The 19,647-nt window shown below is 46.3% G+C and overlaps 1 protein-coding gene across 6 annotated transcripts in view; it reads left to right on the top strand.

The window, feature by feature from the left end:
* The first annotated feature begins 779 nt into the window (after positions 1–779).
* FAT3 (FAT atypical cadherin 3) overlaps positions 780–19,647 on the top strand; it is a 475,518-nt gene continuing 456,650 nt past the window's right edge. For 5 of the 6 annotated variants that reach the window (XM_083170145.1, XM_083170150.1, XM_083170148.1 and 2 more), the window contains exon 1: positions 781–1,038. The gene's annotated coding sequence lies outside the window, so the exon portion shown is untranslated. Of the gene's footprint in view, positions 1,039–19,647 lie in introns of all 6 variants that reach the window. The other variant, XM_083170147.1, reaches the window with a different exon arrangement.

The raw sequence follows: 19,647 nt of genomic DNA, 5'->3' as shown, positions 1-19,647 counted from the left end.
AGAGACATGGCAGGCAGTGTACAGTAGCAGTGTAGTGTGAGGCACTGTGAGGAGAAGCTGAGTGAGGAGAGAGGAGGGAATGAGAGGAGACATGTCAGGCAGTGTGCAGTGTGAGGTAATAGTGTGCACTGTGAGGCAGCAGTGTGTAGTGTGCAGTAGCGGTGTGTATTGTGCAGTGTGAAGTAGAGTTCAGTGTGAGGTAGTAGTGTGCAGTGTGAGGTAGTAGTGAGCAGTGTGAGGCAGTGTGTGAGGCACTGTGAGGAGAAGCTGAGTGAGGAGAGAGGGAGGAAAGAGAGGAGACATGTCAGGCAGTGTGCAGTGTGAGGTAGTAGTGTGCAGTGTGAGGTAGCAGTGTGAGGTAGTAGAGTGTAGTGTGCAGTGTGAAGTAGCTGTTCAGTGTGAGGAGAAGCTGAGTGAGGAGAGAGGGAGGAATGAGAGGAGACATGTCAGGCAGTGTGCAGTGTGAGGTAGTAGTGTGCAGTGTGAGGTAGTAGTGTGAGGTAGCAGTATGTAGTGTGCAGTGTGAGGTAGCGGTGTGTAGTGTGCAGTGTGAAGTAGCTGTTCAGTGTGAAGCACTGTGAGGAGAAGCTGAGTGAGGAGAGAGGGAGGAATGAGAGGAGACATGTCAGGCAGTGTGCAGTGTGAGGTAGTAGTGTGCAGTGTGAGGTAGTAGTGTGAGGTAGTAGTATGTAGTGTGCAGTGTGAGGTAGCGGTGTGTAGTGTTCAGTGTGAAGCACTGTGAGGAGAAGCTGAGTGAGGAGAGAGGGAGGAATAAGAGGAGACATGTCAGGCAGGGCTCCCCAGTAGGCTGCGCTGTGATAAGTGGGCTGGGAATTCTCAGCACTAGCAGCACAGGCTGGAGGAGTAGCTGGGATCAGGCTCTCCCAGTACATAGGCAGCCAGAGCACGGGGCTGGCCGGGTGTGAGCCGGAGGCAGCATGCTGGTGCTGTAACCTTCTTCCTCCCTGCCACATGGAGACCATCCGCTAGGAGCCCGGAGCTGCCCGCACATCCACCACCAACGCCTGCCTGCACAGGGTGAGTGCTGCCATTCTCCTGCCTCTCTTTGTGTGTCTGCGCTGCCTGGCATTGCCACTGGCCGGGGGGCACAGCAGAAGTTTGCCACCTGAAAGTTTGTGCCTGTGTGATGCCAGGGCAGGGAGCTGGGCTCAGGTCTGGTGCCCACAGGCTGCTGGGATAACATAGCTATGGTGCTGGCAGGTGCTTGCAAGGGGATGCTCTGTGTAATTAATAGTACAGTATATTCCTATTCCTGCACTGGAGGATACACACATGTTCCATATATATATATATATATATATATATATATATATATATATATATATATATATATATATATATATATATATATATATATATATATATATATATATATATATATATATAATGCAACGATGCATTTGCTAGGAATCGCAGAAGTGATTATTGCATGCTTTGCAACATTGTATGATGCCATGAGAGAGGGTGCACATACTGTAGGCATGTATTACCCATCCTCCCACATGGCTGTATATATGCCCACATGTGTCTGTATACAGCCACCAGCCTGACAGCTGAGGATTCCATCTACTGCTATTCGGCTTCATGTGTGTGGGATCCTGTTCCTCCTCTGTGGGTTTGCAGTAAAACCCTACAAGTCACTTGTGAAGGGGTTAAACGGCTATAGAACGCCGCTGCTGCTGGTAATGATGTCTGTAGTGTGTATTATACTGTGCCTGGAGCATGAACTGCCCAGCACACCATGTATTTTCATTGCAAAGTCAGCTCACCAGACCCCTGTGATAAGAAAGTTTCCTCGGTCTGGTAGGTGACTGATTGCTGCCCCTGCAGAATAGTACACAGGGGCTGGTAATACAGAAGGACACTGTGATTTGTAGTAGGGTGGGTGACTTTCCTTCTCCCCCTGGTGCTGCCTCCCTAGGACCTAATCAGCATGCAGAGTGGTGGCTTCATTAGGTGAGGGGCATCCACAGGGGTCACCCACCTCCCTCCTCCTCCTCCTCCATCGCACAATGTATGCTCCATAAAAGTGCCTAAGCGGGCGCCACGGGCTCTGGGTTTCTTGACAAACCACAAAATACCTTAGCTGCAGCCACACACGCCTGGAAGCTTAATAGGAGATGTGCAGTTCCGTCATATAATATTCTATTAGAGGAAAGAAATGTTCCAGGCTGGTTGTTTTTGTAATTTTTTTTAATTTAATGCGATTTGATGGGAAGTAAAACCTGCTGGTCTTCATCTGGTTCGTGTAACGGGGGGAATCAGGGCTTTGGGGGACCCCTGGAAGCCTTCCCCACTCTGTGCGGCATTTTGCGTCACCTGCCAGCAGTGTGCCCCAGTCACTTTTGTGTCTGGTATGAATGGGCATGTTAATGTGGCTTTGCCCTATTCTAGGGCAGCCTGGTTTATTTATTCAGAGGTTGACCCAGATTCTGCGTCCTCTGTTTGCGGCAAACTTTACGCAGAGACTCAACGTCAGACGTTCACCGACGGTGTGACAATAAGTTCAATCTATCCCCTGGTCTTGCGCTGGGCAAAGCGCACACCTTCTGCGGGATTCCGTTGTGTCCGTTCATGGTAAAGGAGATTTATCAAAGTTTGGAGAGAGATAAAGTGGAGAGAGATTAAATAAACACTGCCTTTGTGCCCACTCATCGTCTTCCCTGGCACTGCCAAGAAAAACAACTCTTCTCGCTCTTTTCACAGGCAGTTCCTAGGGTTACCGCTGTCACTCAGGGGAGAGAATGTAATCCAGTAGCTGGGTTCCCCCCGCTGGGCTGAGCCTGGGACATTCAGATCCCAGTGCTGGCCCTGTAAGAGGGGGGGCTGTAACACCCCGTCGCACCTATTGTCTATATTTAAGGCTCTTATGTGGGTGGCGTTACAGTTCTGGACCAGTCTTTGCCACTGAATGTGTGTCATCTGGATGTATGCGGAGGTGAAGTGCTGGGCGTTTTAAATAAGTAATTCTGGATAGCGGGAGTGTGTTCATTAATTATGTGCCGCTATATTGTAGATGGTTGGGCAGAGAGCTGTAAGGTGCTGGGTTCTGGATTGTTCTTATTTTATGCTCCCTGTCAGTAAATGAGTGCCCTGAGGTGTCAGTAAATCTATATTTATATCAGTATTAGTTAAATAACTAGCGATAGATATTTTGGGGATGTTTAACCATTTACTTCACAGACAGGGTAGTGAATATGTGGAACAGCCTCCTGTTAGAGGTGGTATAGGATAGAACAGTAGAGACATTTAAACATGCTTGGGCGATGCTTAAAGTATATCCTGACAAAGAACCGTAGGGACAGTTGCCTTTTAAAGGGACATAACCAACCAATTTCTTTCTGTTGTGGGTGGATGTGATATTACTGTCTGTAGTATGTTCTGTATTCTGAGACCATACGACCAGCTGCGAGGGTTTCTCAGTGGTCCTCAGACCCTCTTCCTTCTATCCCTCCTCCCTCCGTACAAATCTGATGAGAAAGCAATGTTCATTTACAGTATGTGCGGAGGAAAGTGACGGGGATGGGGAGGTCATTGTTATCTTGTATGAGGCACTATTTGGAAAGACAACTACAAAGGTGGTGCTTCAAATGAGCTTAAATAACTACTGTTTGTAATAATGATTGCCATGTACAGCTGGGGCCTGATTCTGGTTCACTCGCAAAAGCAAATTCTCTCTCTCTAATGGATAAAACCATGCTGCACTGCAGGTGGGGCAGATGTAACATGTGCAGAGAGAGTTAGATTTGGGTGGGGTTTGTACTTCAAACTGATATCTATATTGCAATCTAAAAATAAAGCAGCCAATATTTATCCTGCACAGAAACAAAATAACAGCCAAATCTAACTCTCTCTGCACATGTTACATCTGCCCCCCCCCCCTGCAGTGCAGCATGGTTTTGTCCAGCGGCGTAAGTTCGTCCCAGGTAAATATTGGTGCCCCCCAAAATCTCAATCAGTAAGGTGTCTGTCTACAGTAAGACAGGTCATGGGTTCTAATACAGGGTGTGACACTCTCAAAAATATTGTTAGGACAGAAAAGCGACATTGATGGCTTTCAATTAACTGATTCAAACAGGCAGGGGAGGAGAGGTGCCCCCTTGTGAGCAGGAGCCCAGCAGCAGATGACTCCATTGCCTCCCAGAGTTTCGCCTCTGGTTTGGTCCATTAAAGAGAGAATTTGCTTTTGCAAGTGATCCAGAATCAGGACCCTAGATTTTATGTATACGGGTTGACAAATGCGGAACAATAATAACGCAATAAGATGAAAGCCCAACATTTTAGACCCACGAGTTGTGGCACGGACTTGGCCTCATGATAACGGGGGCATGAACACTCCACCAGTATTAAGCATTTGACATGCTTCTTCGCCATCTCCCCTCTGAGCCACCTATGTGGAGCGGCAGTGAATGGGACATAGCGCCAAAATATCCACCTTGGGCCAAATGTGTTTGTGGGCGGAAGGCAGTGCCGGCGCTACTATTGGGCAACATTAAACATTTGCCAGTGTTCCAGTGATTAGGAGGCTTAAACACTGAAATAAAGACATTGGGGCAGATGTATTAAGCTTTAACAAGAGATAAATGCAAGGGTGATAAAGAGAGATAAACGTCCAGCCAATCACATCCTAACTGCCATGTTACTGGCTGCATTTGAAAAAAGTCAGTAAGGAGCTGATTGGCTGGACGTTTATCTCTCTTTGGGTCTTATTCTGATCGGTGCGAATATGCGGCCAGGACCGTGCGTGCGAAACCCCGCCTTCCATACGGAGCGCCAACTCCGTCCGTACGCGGTAAGAAGCTGGCCGAACGGACCGCACGTGTATTTTTCATGGAATACGCCTCCTCCATCTCACCTCCCCCATCATTCGATGGTCGCAGACCATCGAATGCAGGACCGAGTGGTCCACCAGCTCCCGCAACCTCAGACCACACGGACATTTTTCCGTGCAAAAGCAGGGATCTGGGCGGGCAGCTGACATCCGGCGATGTCATATGTCCGCCCCCTACACGTGCGTCATGACCGCATTACCATACGTACGCCCAGCGTTTGCATGGGAACGCCCATGAAACGCGGGGCGTATGCATATGGTAATGAGCCCAAATAGCCCTTCACGCCCCTCTCCACCCCCTGTTCGGAGTGTTCACATTTCATGCGGGATTTGGCCGTACGCCCCGCTCGCACATGCGCAGAGACGCCTCTGCACATGCGCAGTAACAAAACATCGGCGGTACGAACGTTCGCGGATATTACCGCTCCAACCAGAATAAGGGCCTTTATCACCCTTGCATTTATCTCTTGTTAAGGCTTAATACATCTGCCCCATTGTTTACATTTTGATTTTAATGTCTCCTTGGACAGCGTCTTACATGTCTGTGAGAGAGGGGTGCGTGGCACCTAGTTACGTTGGCACAGCCAAGCGCCACACTCAGAGTCTGAGGAGCTGGGGATGTCCCTAAAAATAGGGGCCTCAATGCACCTCTTATATACTTCTCAACCCCCATCTCCTCCTCGCAGCCTGTTCCTCAGCGCGTCTGGGCCAATTTGATTTATTTTCTCATTTTTGAACTGATATTTATCACCGCATGCAAAAATTGAATATTGCATATATACTGTTAAACATAATAGAAGATTAAAGACCACAAAAATATATGTGCTGCAAAGCCTTGCACGCAAGAGGAAACAATTGTTGGTTTTGAAACGTTTTGATTGCTTTGGGACGAAGGCGTGTAAGATGATTAAAATATTTATTACAGAATATCCCTTGTGTTTTGGGAAAGTTCATTACTCCTCAATCACCTGGCCCCTGCCTGCGCTCCCGTAAAGCATGTCTCCCTAAACCATTCACTGTGCGGTCCCATGGCGTTGCCATGGGAACGTGAGATGCTACCAATTACAAAGCAGCGACTTTTATTTTGAAAAGCCCTAAAATGCTGAAGTGGTAAGATTGCAGCCTGACATAAATTAAACATACGCCTGGCTTCTGATTGTGAGCGATGCTGCGGTGGCAGCGGATTTACGCACAGGCTCAGTGTGCTGGAGATTAAACTGTGTTTGAGGTGGAATTCTTTGAAAATGGCACAGGCCGGGGAGAAGCGCTGTACGGCTGCAAAGCTGAGATTTAAATGGCATCTATAGCTGTTCGTTTGCAAGACTGAGACTGCTTAATCTATTTTTTTGTCTGCATGTTATCCTTAATATCTGCTTCATGCACTCACCAGCGGTCCATTTAATATTGCATTCTTCACACGGATGGTAACTGATACACATGAATACACTGGGATAGAGCAAAGCATTTTGTTGTCGCTGTTCCAATTTTAAATGCATGACTGCACCTGGGGGGGGGGGGGGGGGGCCTTATGCATATATTGCAGTGGGGACATAGATAAATAAATTATATGTGAGGTAATGCAATATAAGCACACTAGAAGCTACAATGGGCCGGATTCAGTCATGGAAAAACAGATTACACCATGAGCAAATGCATTTGTATTGTTTCTGTGCAGGGTAAATACTGTCTGCTTTTGCATGTAGCCCACAGACAGCTTTATTTCTACACTGCAATTTTGATTTCAGTTTGAACACACCCCACACCAACTCTAACTCTCTCTGTACATGTTACATCTGCCCCACCTCCATTTGAGAAGGAACTTTGCCTTTGCGAGTGAACCAGAATAAGGGCCCATGTTTGCGGACCATTGCAGCAGGTTTGGACAGCCTGTTACTCTCCAGGCGCTATAAAACTACAAATCCCAGCATACCCTGCCTGCTATCGGCATGCTGGGGCTTGTACTGTAATTTCTCACTGCCTGTCCAGGGCAGCATAATAGGAACATAGGGCTTGTTATGGGTGGAACATCACAATTAGAAGTGGCTGCACACTGGCAGAGTGCAGGAAAGAGGTTTGGGCCAGCAGCGGAGACAAGGCCAATGTGACGGATATTGTTATTGGTTCTCGGGCGTTCCGGCTCACCCAGGGCCTGATTGTTGCTGGACTTGCAGGATTCTTAACCTTCCCATATGTTTTTTTGTATTGTGAGGGGAAACCAGAGCATCCTGTTAAACCCACACAAGGATAAAACGAACATATAAACTCCATACAGATAGAGGTTGAAAAAAGTTATGCTTAGACAGGCAAACAGAATGAAAATATATGCCAGAGCATCAAAGGAGTTCTCAATCAGAAACGGATGCTGGAGGCATGCAGCATCTTTCCAATGTGTACCCTTTGCTTGTGTCAACCTTTTAACCATGTCGACATACAGGGCTATTTTTCAGTAGGCTCCAGCAGGAACTGAGGCCCTTATTCTAGTTCACTCTTTCTGACAAAATCTTTCTTAGATGGACAAAACCATGTGCACTGCAGGTGGGGCAGATTTAAAATGTGCAGAGAGAGTTAGAGTCATTTTGTTTCTGTGCAGGGTAAATACTGGCTGCTTTATTTTTACACTGCAATATAGATCTCACTTTGAAGTAAAACCCCACCCAAATCTAATTATCTCTGCACAAGTTACATCTGCCCCACCTGCAGTGCACATGGTTTTGTCCATCTAAGAAAGATTTTGTCAGAAAGAGTGAACTAGAATAAGGGCCTCAGTTCCTGCTGGAGCCTGCTGAAAAATAGCCCTGTCGACATAATATACAACCTTTTTCATATGTTAAACTTTTGACTGTCGACCAATATGGCCACCAAGAGGGTGGTGGGGGTGGTAAGCGTGTACTAATTATCCAGGGACATGCTTGATGGAGGAGCCCGCCGGGGCCCTGGTCTGACCCCCCCCCCCCCCATTCCTCCCTCCTGTCATCATCATCAGCATGCGCTATCCTGCTGTCAGCGTGTGACAGTGTATAGGAAGCTCCTGGTGTGCTCCAGAGAGGCTGCTGGTGGGGGGGGGGTGGCTTGCCGATCACACTCCCCCCTCAATGTGGCCTGGTTGAGAGGCTCGCTGTCCCAATGATTGGCAGCTGTAAAAAAAAATCCACTGAGGGGGCGTGGCCATGCCCTCAAATTTTACCAGGGCCCAACAGACGTCTCGGCAGCACTGTCGGTCTTTTGACTGTTGACCTGGACAGTCAATCTAATGTCCCCATACTCCAGTAGCACAATGATGGTGTTAAAACATATCCCCACAATTCTCCAGAATAAAGCACAGACCCAATAATAGGGTCTCAAATAACGGGCAGACATGTTAGTATATTTAGGTTGTGTTGTAGACCAGTTTGGTGTAATGGGGTGTACACACGGTAAAACTTAACCCTCATACCTTTTGACTGTCCCTGTAAATACCCAGTTTGTTGTATCACTGTCTCCTATTGTAAAGCGCAACGGAATATGCTGCGCTATATAAGAAACTGTTAATAAATAAATAATAATTTACCATTCAATTTTGACTATATAGTTATAATTGAATCGGTATCGCATAGACATCGGATGGAGATAGAACATGTTTTTAAGCTTTCTATCTGGATTCGATGCCGATCCGCCCTCCTGTTCTGCTGAAATCGAAACGCCAAATAGACAGTGCAGCGTTGACTATATAGTGAAAATTGAGGACCTTATTCTGGTCCGTTCGCACGGGGCCGATGTTTTCGCTTTGCGCACACGCTGGGTGCGTGCGGCCACGGCGAAAAAACTGTTCACTGGGTGCACGTACCCATCCTTGCGAATGGAGGGTGTGGGTGTCAGCTCATTAGCATATGGGTACACCCGTGTTTCATGGGCGTTACCATGAGAACGCTGGGCATTCTCATGCTAATGGGCCGATGGTGCAGGGGGGCGGGCAGCTGACATCACCGGAAGTCAGCTGCCCGCCCACTTCCCTATAAATGTGCACGCAGATCTACGGTTGCTCTGAGCAACCGTAGATCTGCGTGCATGTTCCACATCATTCGATGGTCGGCGACCATCGAATGATGTGGGTGTCCCCCCCCGCAGGCTGCGAATGGATGTTTGTGTAAAACATCCATTAGCAGCCAGTGCGAACGTTCGCGCATTGCGAATGGTGGGCCGGCGTACAACTATTCGCAAGGCGGGACCTGGTTCACTCGCAAGGAGTACCCCCCTGAATGTAGATAGTTTGAATTGAGTGTAAATTAGAGATGTGCAGGTTCTGATTTACTCTGATTTACTCTGATTTCAAAGCAGGATCTTATTGGCTATCCCAAATCACATGACAGTTGTTGACAGTTGATAGCCAATAAGATCCTGCTCTGAAATCAGCGTAAATCAGAGCCTGCACATCTCTAGTGTAAATAGCACATGAGTTAGCAAAAATTGCATAGCAATCGAATCTTATAGAGGGTACACGCGGTGTTCGATTTTGCTTATAGAAGCAAAATCAAATCGAAATTGAGTGCACATCGAATGGGTTTCAGCCGAACAAGAGCTCGCATCGGCATCAAATCGGAATCGAAACCTTAAAAACATGTTCAATCTCCATTGCACCCTATGTACACATCATAAGACTAAACTAGTCTATAGCACCACCTAAAAATACCATCAAACACCCCATCACCCCATCCCACAAATAACCCTATAGCTATAGCATGTTACCCACCAAAGGGGCCTCCCATAGCTTGCGGAAAGAGAAGAACGCCAGATCATCCCCTTATATTATGGACATGGTGCACAGAAGCACATCTGGCTGCTATTTGTTATACAGAGCTGCAGAACGGGTCTGCGATATATAAAATAAGCACCGTGTTATCATTTATAGCAAAAAGACAAAAACCCAATTATTCAGCCCTGACTGAGATGCCGCCGGTAATCCCACAGATGCATCTAGCCGTTAAATGAAATCCTCTTTTTTACGTTGCAGCCGGTGTGGTTTGTTGTTAACTTGATAGTTTTTTGATTTAGGTCCAATTAAAATGCATGTTAGCAATTTGACAGGAGTGTTTGCCAAACATTTCCCCAGAGGTCCAGTCCTGGAAGAGAGAATATATGGGAATCACAGGCTCCGTCCTCTCCTCACATATGGGAATTCTATACCCCGCCCCTGGATTCGGCATTGCACTGAGGACACTGGAATGTGTGATGGGATTGTGCTGTCGGAGAATCCTTAGGAAACATATTGTTTTCCTTTGCCCTTACACCTTCCCTCTTGTTTTAAAGGACATCTAACGAAATGTCATTTTGTGTTATGTTGTCAATTTATCTCTGAGATCTCCCTAATTACAGAGCGTGTAAAGCACTTATATGCCGGAGCTAGTCGCAGCTTGTGCTGCTGGGTAATAAGTGCAAGGGAGACTTGTGTATCTTGTGGGCAATCTGGCAAATCCCCGCATATAAGGTGAACATAAAATCATTGAAATGTTTTGCATATTTCTGCAAGCGGTGGAATGTTCACCCAGGATTCCTGACAGTGTGTCAGTAAGGAGGCTCGCGTCCTGGACAATAATCCATTGTACTCAGGGCACAAATATTATGGCTGTCTTATATCACATAGTCAAAAGAATGCTGATAATGTATTGCTCTCAAAGGGCGGGATGTATTAATATACATCGCCGCCCTTCGCCTGCCAGCCGCCGCGATGCTACCGCATATGTACTAACATATGCGGCTAGCATCGGGTAGCGGTGACGGAGACCTCCGCGATACCTGTAATGTGGTGTGCGGGGGTCTCCGTCACATCCCGGCGGCTGCCAGCGTCCCCCTGCGTCTCCTCCTCGCCCCTGCAGCCGGATGTTCTTCCGGCTGTGACACCTGCTGGGGGAGGAGGAGATCGATGGAGGATGAGACGGGGGGTCGCGCGGACAGCGGGCAGAGGGTGGCGATACCCTGCCAGGTGGATACGGGGCGGACAGCTAATGGTACATAGGAAAATGCGGTAAAACCCCCTGTTTTACCGCATTTTCCCTTTAGTACATCCCGCCCAGAGGAAGGTGGTTATATTTGTTAATAATACAGTCTCTGTCTATCATCTATCTATCTATCTATCTATCTATCTATCTATTCATTGGCGTTTCTATAATGGGTAGAAGAGTTTATGGGTGCCCACACCGGACAACCTGCACCCATTTCTTTAATATTTACACCTCTGGAGTCACACACAAATCACAAAGAAAATGGTGCAGCAGTCATGCACAGTAGATTTGGCACGACGGCCATTTTTCCGGAGACTGGTTCATGCACACCATTTATCTGTGTATTGTATCTGTCTACCTATGTGCATACATATCTACACACATATATATCATACTTGCCAACTTTTCATTTCTTCTCCGCTAAGAGGGGTGGGGGTGTATACAGCCAGTCAGAGGCGGGGCTAGGTGCTAGCATCATCATTAAGCCCCACGCCCATAGTAGGAAATGCTGTGATGCTCTGCAGAAGGGGCAGGGCGAAATTATGCGATTCTGCAGCTACAGCATAATAAACTCTGCCCCCTCTACATGGAGCCGCAAATACCTCTGCTAGCATTATATATATATGTATATATATGTGTATATATATATATATATATATACACGTATACGTGCCTGAACATGTTTGTAGATATCTATGCCCAAGAGCTACTGTACGTTTTTCCTGACAGATAAAGGGCAAGCAGAAATACACTGACTGCCTAGCACTTAAGCAAATTATGCAGGATAGGAATGCAGCACTCATCTATATATATGTCTAGTGTCTGATTGTGTGTCTTCGAATCACCGCCATCTGTTGGCAGCAAGTGAAACTACATCTCTTTCTCACACAAGCACAAACACAGAGGCAATCACAAGGTAGCAGACTAGCTTTCGAAGCATTTGCTTCGAGCAGGCTTACTAGTTAATGTACAATAACAATGAAATACACACACGGTTCTTAGTGAATGCCCATCTAAGCGGATGTTTTAGGACTGGAGGGGGTTCTTGTGTTTGCATTGTGTACAGTGTGGCTCCACCTCGACTGATTGGCTGTCGCATATTCTGCACCCAATATACAACATGTGCCACCTACCACGTCAAGGTGACCTCAGTCAGATGAGTACCCACACTGACGTGGGTAAATTGGCATTATTAGGTGATCTTTCTTTGGCATGCCATTAAAGTCCTAGGGCCAGATGTATCAAGCTTCAAAAGTGATAAAATGGAGAGTGATTAACAGCCAGCCAATCAGCTCCTACCTGTCATGTCACAGGCTGTGTTTGAAAAATGTCAGACAGGAGCTGATTGGCTGGCTGTTTATCACTCTCCATTTTATAACTTTTGAAGCTTGATACTTCTGGCCCCTAGTCTGCAATAAATGTATTGAAGAACAAGTGTATTTTGCCAAGAGTGTATGTGCTTGTGACTGCTGCATCATGGGAGCTGACAGTCTATTGTGGATATCGTTAGTGTAATTAGCTGAGGTGATTACAGTAGGCGATCTCTGCTGCTGTAATGCATGGCCAGGGGACCTCGGTAAGCCGAGAACTAAAATGAGATGGTAAATCAGTAGATCTGCAACACAATGGGGAATGGATCAAACCTTTTGAGAGCGAAAAATAGAGTGAGTTGCCCATAGCAACTCTTATCTGTTACATCTCCCCTTTGCAGTGTGAGGACAATACACAGTGCTTCTATCTTATTTATTTATTAACAGTCTCTACAAATATCCAATACTTTATATTTCTGAGACTAATATTAGCTACTGTAATATGCAGCTAATTGGAACTGTCAATCACAACTACCTTACATCATTTATTACCACGGGTCTGCTTACTAAGCCTGGGAGAGAGATACGGTGGAGAGAGATAAAGTCCTACCCAGGAGCAGCCATTGACCCTATGACACCTCTGAGATCTATATTTGCACCGCACCGAGGAGGTGTGGCCTCACAGAGTGGGCGTGGTCTCATAGCCCATGTTTGAAAAATGTCAGGTCGGAGCTCATTGGTCGGCGGTTTATCACTCTCCATTTTATCACTTTCAAGGCTTAGTACATCTCACCAACAGCCCGGTGTCTCTGGTACACTGTAAGTCATGTTTCTCTGCGTCTGCGGATCAAGTAGAAAACGAAAAAGTGACTACGCTACATCGCACCAGGTGTCTTGCACCACATGACGTATCGGCAGCTTGGTGTATGACACATCTGTACAACATCATCTCTCCTGCTAATCTAACACTGCAGAGTTTTTAATTGCTGTTCCCATCACTGTCCGCGGTGATGGTCTTTTTCCCCCCCGTCCTTTATAGCCAAATAATGTCACAATGCTTACATTGAAATATGCAAATGAGCTGTAAATTGGGAGAATGGATAACAATATATCCAGGCAATAAACAGAATTGTGCATCGCTTCAATTTTACTTTCCAGGGACCTGAGTTTCCTACATACATTTCATCATTCCCAAGAGATTCCTCGCAGTGATTAATCAAGTCACGGTAGAGTACATAGCACCTCGGCATAATAAGCATACACAGAAATACATGAATAATGGGAAATGCTTGAGACAAGGACAAGACTATCAAGTGGAATCCCAGCCCTGTAGCGCTTACTGCCCGAGATTAATCCAGACACCATCATATTCAGCATAATAGGGGGAATGCACAATGGTAGCAATTGAAAACCATTGTGGGACCTGCGCGGTACATACTGTATCGCTGGTGATGAAAATAGACATTTATTTTCTTATTCTCTTTACTTATTACTTTGAGATACCTTCGACTCCCAGGCCTTATGGGGTGTACGGAATATTTTATTGTGAGATATTTTTGCTTTTTGCAAATCGTGCCACAGGGTTCCTGGAAGTAATTGGCAAAGTAGTCGTACAAAATCACTCAATATTCATTTACTAGGCCATATTTACCAAGAGTCATTTTACATATGTCTAGTTAGCATTCATGTTCTTCTTCCCTGGTGAATGGGTTCTCTACGGTTCACGAGCATTGCTTGAGTTCTGCGACAGACATGATCAAGCTCGGCGGTGTGCCGGAGCCTTTCCGATGTGTCATTCCGGATAGTGATGATCATGATGATGACTCGAGCTGTTGTGAATATATGTACTACACCGCTGTCCGTCTATTTGAGATGTTGTCCCCGGACTTACAGTTATTTGCTGGGTTCCTGCTCCCGGTGGAACCAGCTTCTTGGGTTACAGAGTTAAAGAAAACAGACAGTATTTTTATGTAATCTTTTTAGGGGGAGTGGCCTCATCACCGTAATGAGACCACGCCCCCTTCTTAACCCGGGCCTAGCTATGCTCTCTACAGCCTTGTACATGCATAATTGTTAGATTTTGCTGCTCGCATACAAAGCACACTACAGATGGAGTGCGTCCTGTCTCAGCGAGCCGCTCGCGGAAGAGCACCAAGAATGGGACATGCATGCTTGTGAGACGCTCGCGCGGTTGTTTGTTATTCGCTCATTACTCAGAATTTGTCTCCATAATTGCAGAGATTTCAGGATTAGACTGCGCATGCATAGTCTAATGACAGGGTGCGTCTGAGCACCCGCTCAGAGACTGCACGGCTGCTCCGGCTGTGCGGCTCTGCGCAGCGTGCCCTTGCCCTTGAATAAATAAATTGAATAAATGTACACTGGACACAGGTTTAAGTAGGTTTAAATTTTATAAATCGGGTCCATCGCATGCCATTATAATGGCATGCGATGCGACCGACGCGACCGACCCCATTTTACATTGTAAGCATGGTATGTAATGTTAAATTCCTATGTAAAATCAGGTCCATTGTATGCCATTATAATGGCTTACAATGCAAGCAATGCGATGGACCCGATTTTACATAGGAACCAATGTTAAATGGCCCCCCCATACCCAATTTTTGTTTGTATACCCACCTTGATGGGTAATTTCTATGTCAAATGCCCCCCCATTGTTAACACCACCCCATGATGAACGCCAACCCGAAGCGTGGCGAGCTCAGCGAGCCCGCGAGTGGCGGCGGTACGCATCCTCCGACCTTTTCATAGTGTGGCGAGCACAGTGAGCCACCGAGCCCGAAGCGTGGCGAGCCCAGCGAGCCCTGCGAGGGGACGCGTAATACCTGTGAGGTAATGCGCGTCCCCTCGCAGGGCTTGCTGTGCTCGCCACACTATATAATATCAACTCCACGCCGACGTGGATAGTGGGGGTATGAAAAGGTCGGAGGACGCTTATCGCCACGTTGATCGTGGCGTGGCGTTAACAATGGGGGGGGCATAGAATTAAAAATAGGGTCTGGGGGGCATTTAACATTGGGGCAAATGTAAAATCGGGTTTTAGGGACCATTTAACATTGGTTCCAATGTAAAAAATCGGGTCGGTCGGGTCAATCGCATCGCATGCAATTTGGTTGCATGCGATGCGATTGGCCCGATTTTTGCAACCCGATTGCATACAATTAAAATCGGTGGCGCCGTGCTAGGAAACAAGTACCTTCATTTTTATTAAAGAGACAGAATTTGCAGTCTGGAGGGTGGCTTCTAAACTACCCCCACCCCACACACATTTTTTCTTATTAAAAAATGCCTGATCGCATGGCTGGTAATTTTCGGAGCGCTGCGATCAACTATACAAAGCCCTGTGCAAGCCTGCGAATTGTATAGCATCAAATGATTTTTCCAATGTGCGCAGTCTGTGCGTAGCCCAAAACGTACTCTGCGTCTTCGATAGAGATGACGTCACATGACTTCCCCTCAAATGCCTGGGCACGCCTGCATTTTCCTTGACACTCCCAGGAAACGTCCCGTTACTACTCCAAACGTCGGCTTCCTGTCAACTTGGAACGACCAGCGATAACAAAAGTGTCAGGATTTGATCGCAGGATGTCCTCGCGTTTGCGTATTCCATGCCATACGCGTGCGCAGTCTGTCAAGTTTGCATCCGGTCTGAATTAAGCCCACTATTTTTGGAAATGTACCCAAGTCCTACGAAGCCATTTCTTTACCCATACTGGGACTCACGAGCAACAGAAAAAGTAGCTACGACGTTCTTCAAACCTAAATTTAACCTTGAAAAGAGATATATTTAAAGCAAATCCTTTCATTGAAATGACGGGACTAAGAACCTCCTGATAGAATGTCAGCCATCGTCATTTTATTTACTTTGACGCTGCGATATTCAGTCGGAGCAGAACAGGACTTACTGTCAAGGGCTTGTTGCCAGAATGTGATGTGTACTTGTCACAGAGATCTGCCGGAGAGATGTGAGGATACTGTAGGTAGCATGAATTCTGGAGCGTTGGCTCTCTCTGCCATCTATTGTCTGTATCACTGCCGCTTAGCCGCTTACGGCAGGGATGTGCACGGAATCCTAATCACAAGAAAACTTCTGAAACATTTAAAAGTGAAGCAAATTGCGCCTTCGGTGATAGAGAAAGTTATTGTCTGAGGGGACTTTAATGGCTGTGGTGTTTTCCCAGTTAGCAGCTGGCAATAAGAAATTTGCTGATCATCAGTAAAATAAATGAGGCTACATTAAAACCTGAGGACTGGGGCAATGTGGCTGTGTATGTATGCGGATGCTTCTGTGTCACAATTGCTGTCCTGCAATTGTTTAGTAATATCTCAGTCTTTGCTTGTCTTTATGTTAACTTTAACGTTTTGGTACTTGTGAGTTATCTGGGCGCCCGATTTCTAAATCGGGTCGGATCGGGCACATCGCATCGCATCGCATGCGACCATCGGATGCGATGCAATGCGATGCGATGACCCGATTTTTCCATAGGAATCAATGTTAAAATGGACTGAGTCCATTTTAACATGGAATTCAATGGGAAAAAGGGGTCCTTTTCATACCCCTACTATCCAAGTGGGCATGGAGTTGGATATAAACCTGTGGCGAGCGTAGCGAGCCACCGAGCCCGAAGCGTGGCGAGCGTAGCGAGCCCCGCGAGGGGACACGGAATACCGTCCCCTCGCGGGGCTCACTTCGCTCGCCACGCTTCGGGCTCGGTGGCTCGCTACGCTCGCCACAGGTTTATATCCAACTCCATGCCCACTTGGATAGTAGGGGTATGAAAAGGACCCCTTTTTCCCATTGAATTCCATGTTAAAATGGACTCAGTCCATTTTAACATTGATTCCTATGGAAAAATCGGGTCATCGCATCCGATGGTCGCATGCGATGCGATGCGATGCGATATCGCATCGCATCGCATCTGATTGTATGCCTTAACTTAAGGCATACAATCAAAAAATCGGGCGCCCAGATAACTCACAAGTACCAACGTTTTTTTGCTGTGTAAAGTATAAAGATATTGGGCCGAATGCACTAAGCTTCAAAAGTGATAAAATGGAGAGTAATAAACAACCAATCAGCTCCTGCCTGTCACAGTCTGTGACATGGTAGGTAGGACATAGCTGCCTACTCTCCTGCATTCTGCAGGAGACTCCCTGAAATAGCAGCAATCTCCCTCTCTCCCTCATTAGTCTAGCAATCTCCCTCATGTCACCTAGCCCACATTACACTGTTACACCACAGTTACCTCCCCTCCTGCATTCTGCAGGAGACTCCCTGACATAGCAGCAATCTCCCTCTCTCCCTCATTAGTCTAGCAATCTCTCTCATGTCACCTAGCCCACATTACACTGTTACACCACAGTTACCTCCCCTCCTGCATTCTGCAGGAGACTCCCTGACATAGCAGCTATCTCCCTCTCTCCCTCATTAGTCTAGCAATCTCCCTCATGTCACCTAGCCCACATTATACTGTTACATCACAGTTACCTCCCCTCCTGCATTCTGCAGGAGACTCCCTGACATAGCAGCTATCTACCTCTCTCCCTCATTAGTCTAGCAATCTCCCTCGTCACCTAGCCCACATTATACTGTTACATCATAGTTACCTCCCCTCCTGCATTCTGCAGGAGACTCCCTGAAATAGCAGCAATCTCCCTCTCTCCCTCATTAGTCTAGCAATCTCCCTCATTTCACCTAGCCCACATTACACTGTTACATCATAGTTACCTCCCCTCCTGCATTCTGCAGGAGACTCCCTGAAATAGCAGCAATCTCCCTCTCTCCCTCATTAGTCTAGCAATATCCCTCATTTCACCCAGCCCACATTACACTGTTACATTTTTTGGGGAAAAAAAGGAATGAGAGACAGATACATTTACAATGAACCATCAGCGCCATTTCCCAGCACTTTACCAAGTATAGTAACTCGGAATCGGTACATCTGTCAGACCAGACTTAGGTCTACAGTCATTAGGTTGACCCCGGAAGGTCGACATGGGTCAAGGTCGACATGACTTAAGGTCGACATGGGTTTAGGTCGACAGTCATTAGGTCGACATGAGGTTTTCACTGTTTTTTACCCGAATGTCGACACAGTCGACATGGACACAGTTGGTGTTGAACCGCAGCCCCTCGTAACGCTCGCTTCGCTTGCGATGCTTCGGGCACGGTGCCTCGCTGCGCTCGGCACACTATTTTATTCTCCCACCACGCCCTAGTGGATGGTAGGGCATGAAATACCGCCTGTCGGCACATGTCGGCTCAAAAAACAGTGAAAAACTCATGTTGACCTAATGACTGTCGACCTAAACCTATGTCGACCTTGGCCCATGTCGACCTTGACCCATGTAGACCTTTAACCCTGTCGACCTTGGGGCCAGTCGACCTTCCGGGTCGACCTAATGACTGTCGACCTAAGTGTGGTCAGACAGATGACCGTTTCCCAGTATCTCTTACTGACTGCTTTGGGGCTCATCTACATTTGGATATAAGTCATTTTACAAGATTCCCCTCAGATGTAGCAGTACACAGCCACGCTTCTAGGTGCCACGTTCACAATCTCTTTTCACAATATCTCCATATATGGAACTAGACACGTCCGTTGGGTGGAGCATGACACGCCCCCTCAATGGGGCACTGTGCAAAATTCTATTACCAACTATAATCTCCCTGAAAATAGTTTTCAAAATTAGGCAAGTACTGTATGAGGTAGGAGCTGATTGGCTGGCTGTTTATCACTCTCCATTTGTATCACTTTTGAAGCGTCATCTGGCCCATTGTAAGTCACCAGGAAGTTCAGAGGTCACATGCACCATCTTTTCAAAATGACTTCTAATATCATTACATTTCAAGGTGGGTGTGAATAAGCCCAGAGTTTCCTAAACACTTCTATTACAGTCCAGGTTTTAAGGATATCCATGCTTGAGCACAGAATCACTAAAGTTTCCTCAGAAATCGCAGCTAGCAGGCTGTTACATATAAATTACATCTATACAATGTATACCAACCTATCAATTTGACATTATTCTTATGATACTAAAGGTGGATACATAATAACAATAACTGTAATAATAAACACAAAACACAGGAAACTAAGAAATAATTATCTTTATTACAATTGCAATGAACACAGATTCTATATAATAGCAATAAGCAAATTTCATATAAGCTGCAAATAGGTCACAGAGACACTTTTTAAATTTCTATTTCTTTGTTTTTCTATATCTTTATTCGTTTTTAATATTTTCGCTATGTTTCATCCCTTGTAAAGGGAACAAATTGTATAAAGGTTTCATACAACTAATACAGTTGAAAACCCGCAATATAAGTGATGGCCGGATAGGCTAACGTGTTAAAATACACACCAATAAAGTATACACCTAATATTAGGTATGTTTTTATATAAAAAAGTCCATTAAGAGACATTTTGGGTAAGGAGCGCGCCCCATTTGAAACTGATTTCTTTTCTTTCTTCTTGTTTGTGTTACA

This window comes from Crinia signifera, chromosome 2, assembly GCF_055691185.1.
Source record: "Crinia signifera chromosome 2, ASM5569118v1, whole genome shotgun sequence".
In the NCBI taxonomy this organism is placed as follows: domain Eukaryota; kingdom Metazoa; phylum Chordata; class Amphibia; order Anura; family Myobatrachidae; genus Crinia; species Crinia signifera.
Note: the sequence above shows the minus strand (reverse complement) of the source record. Positions and strands in the feature narration are given on the sequence as shown.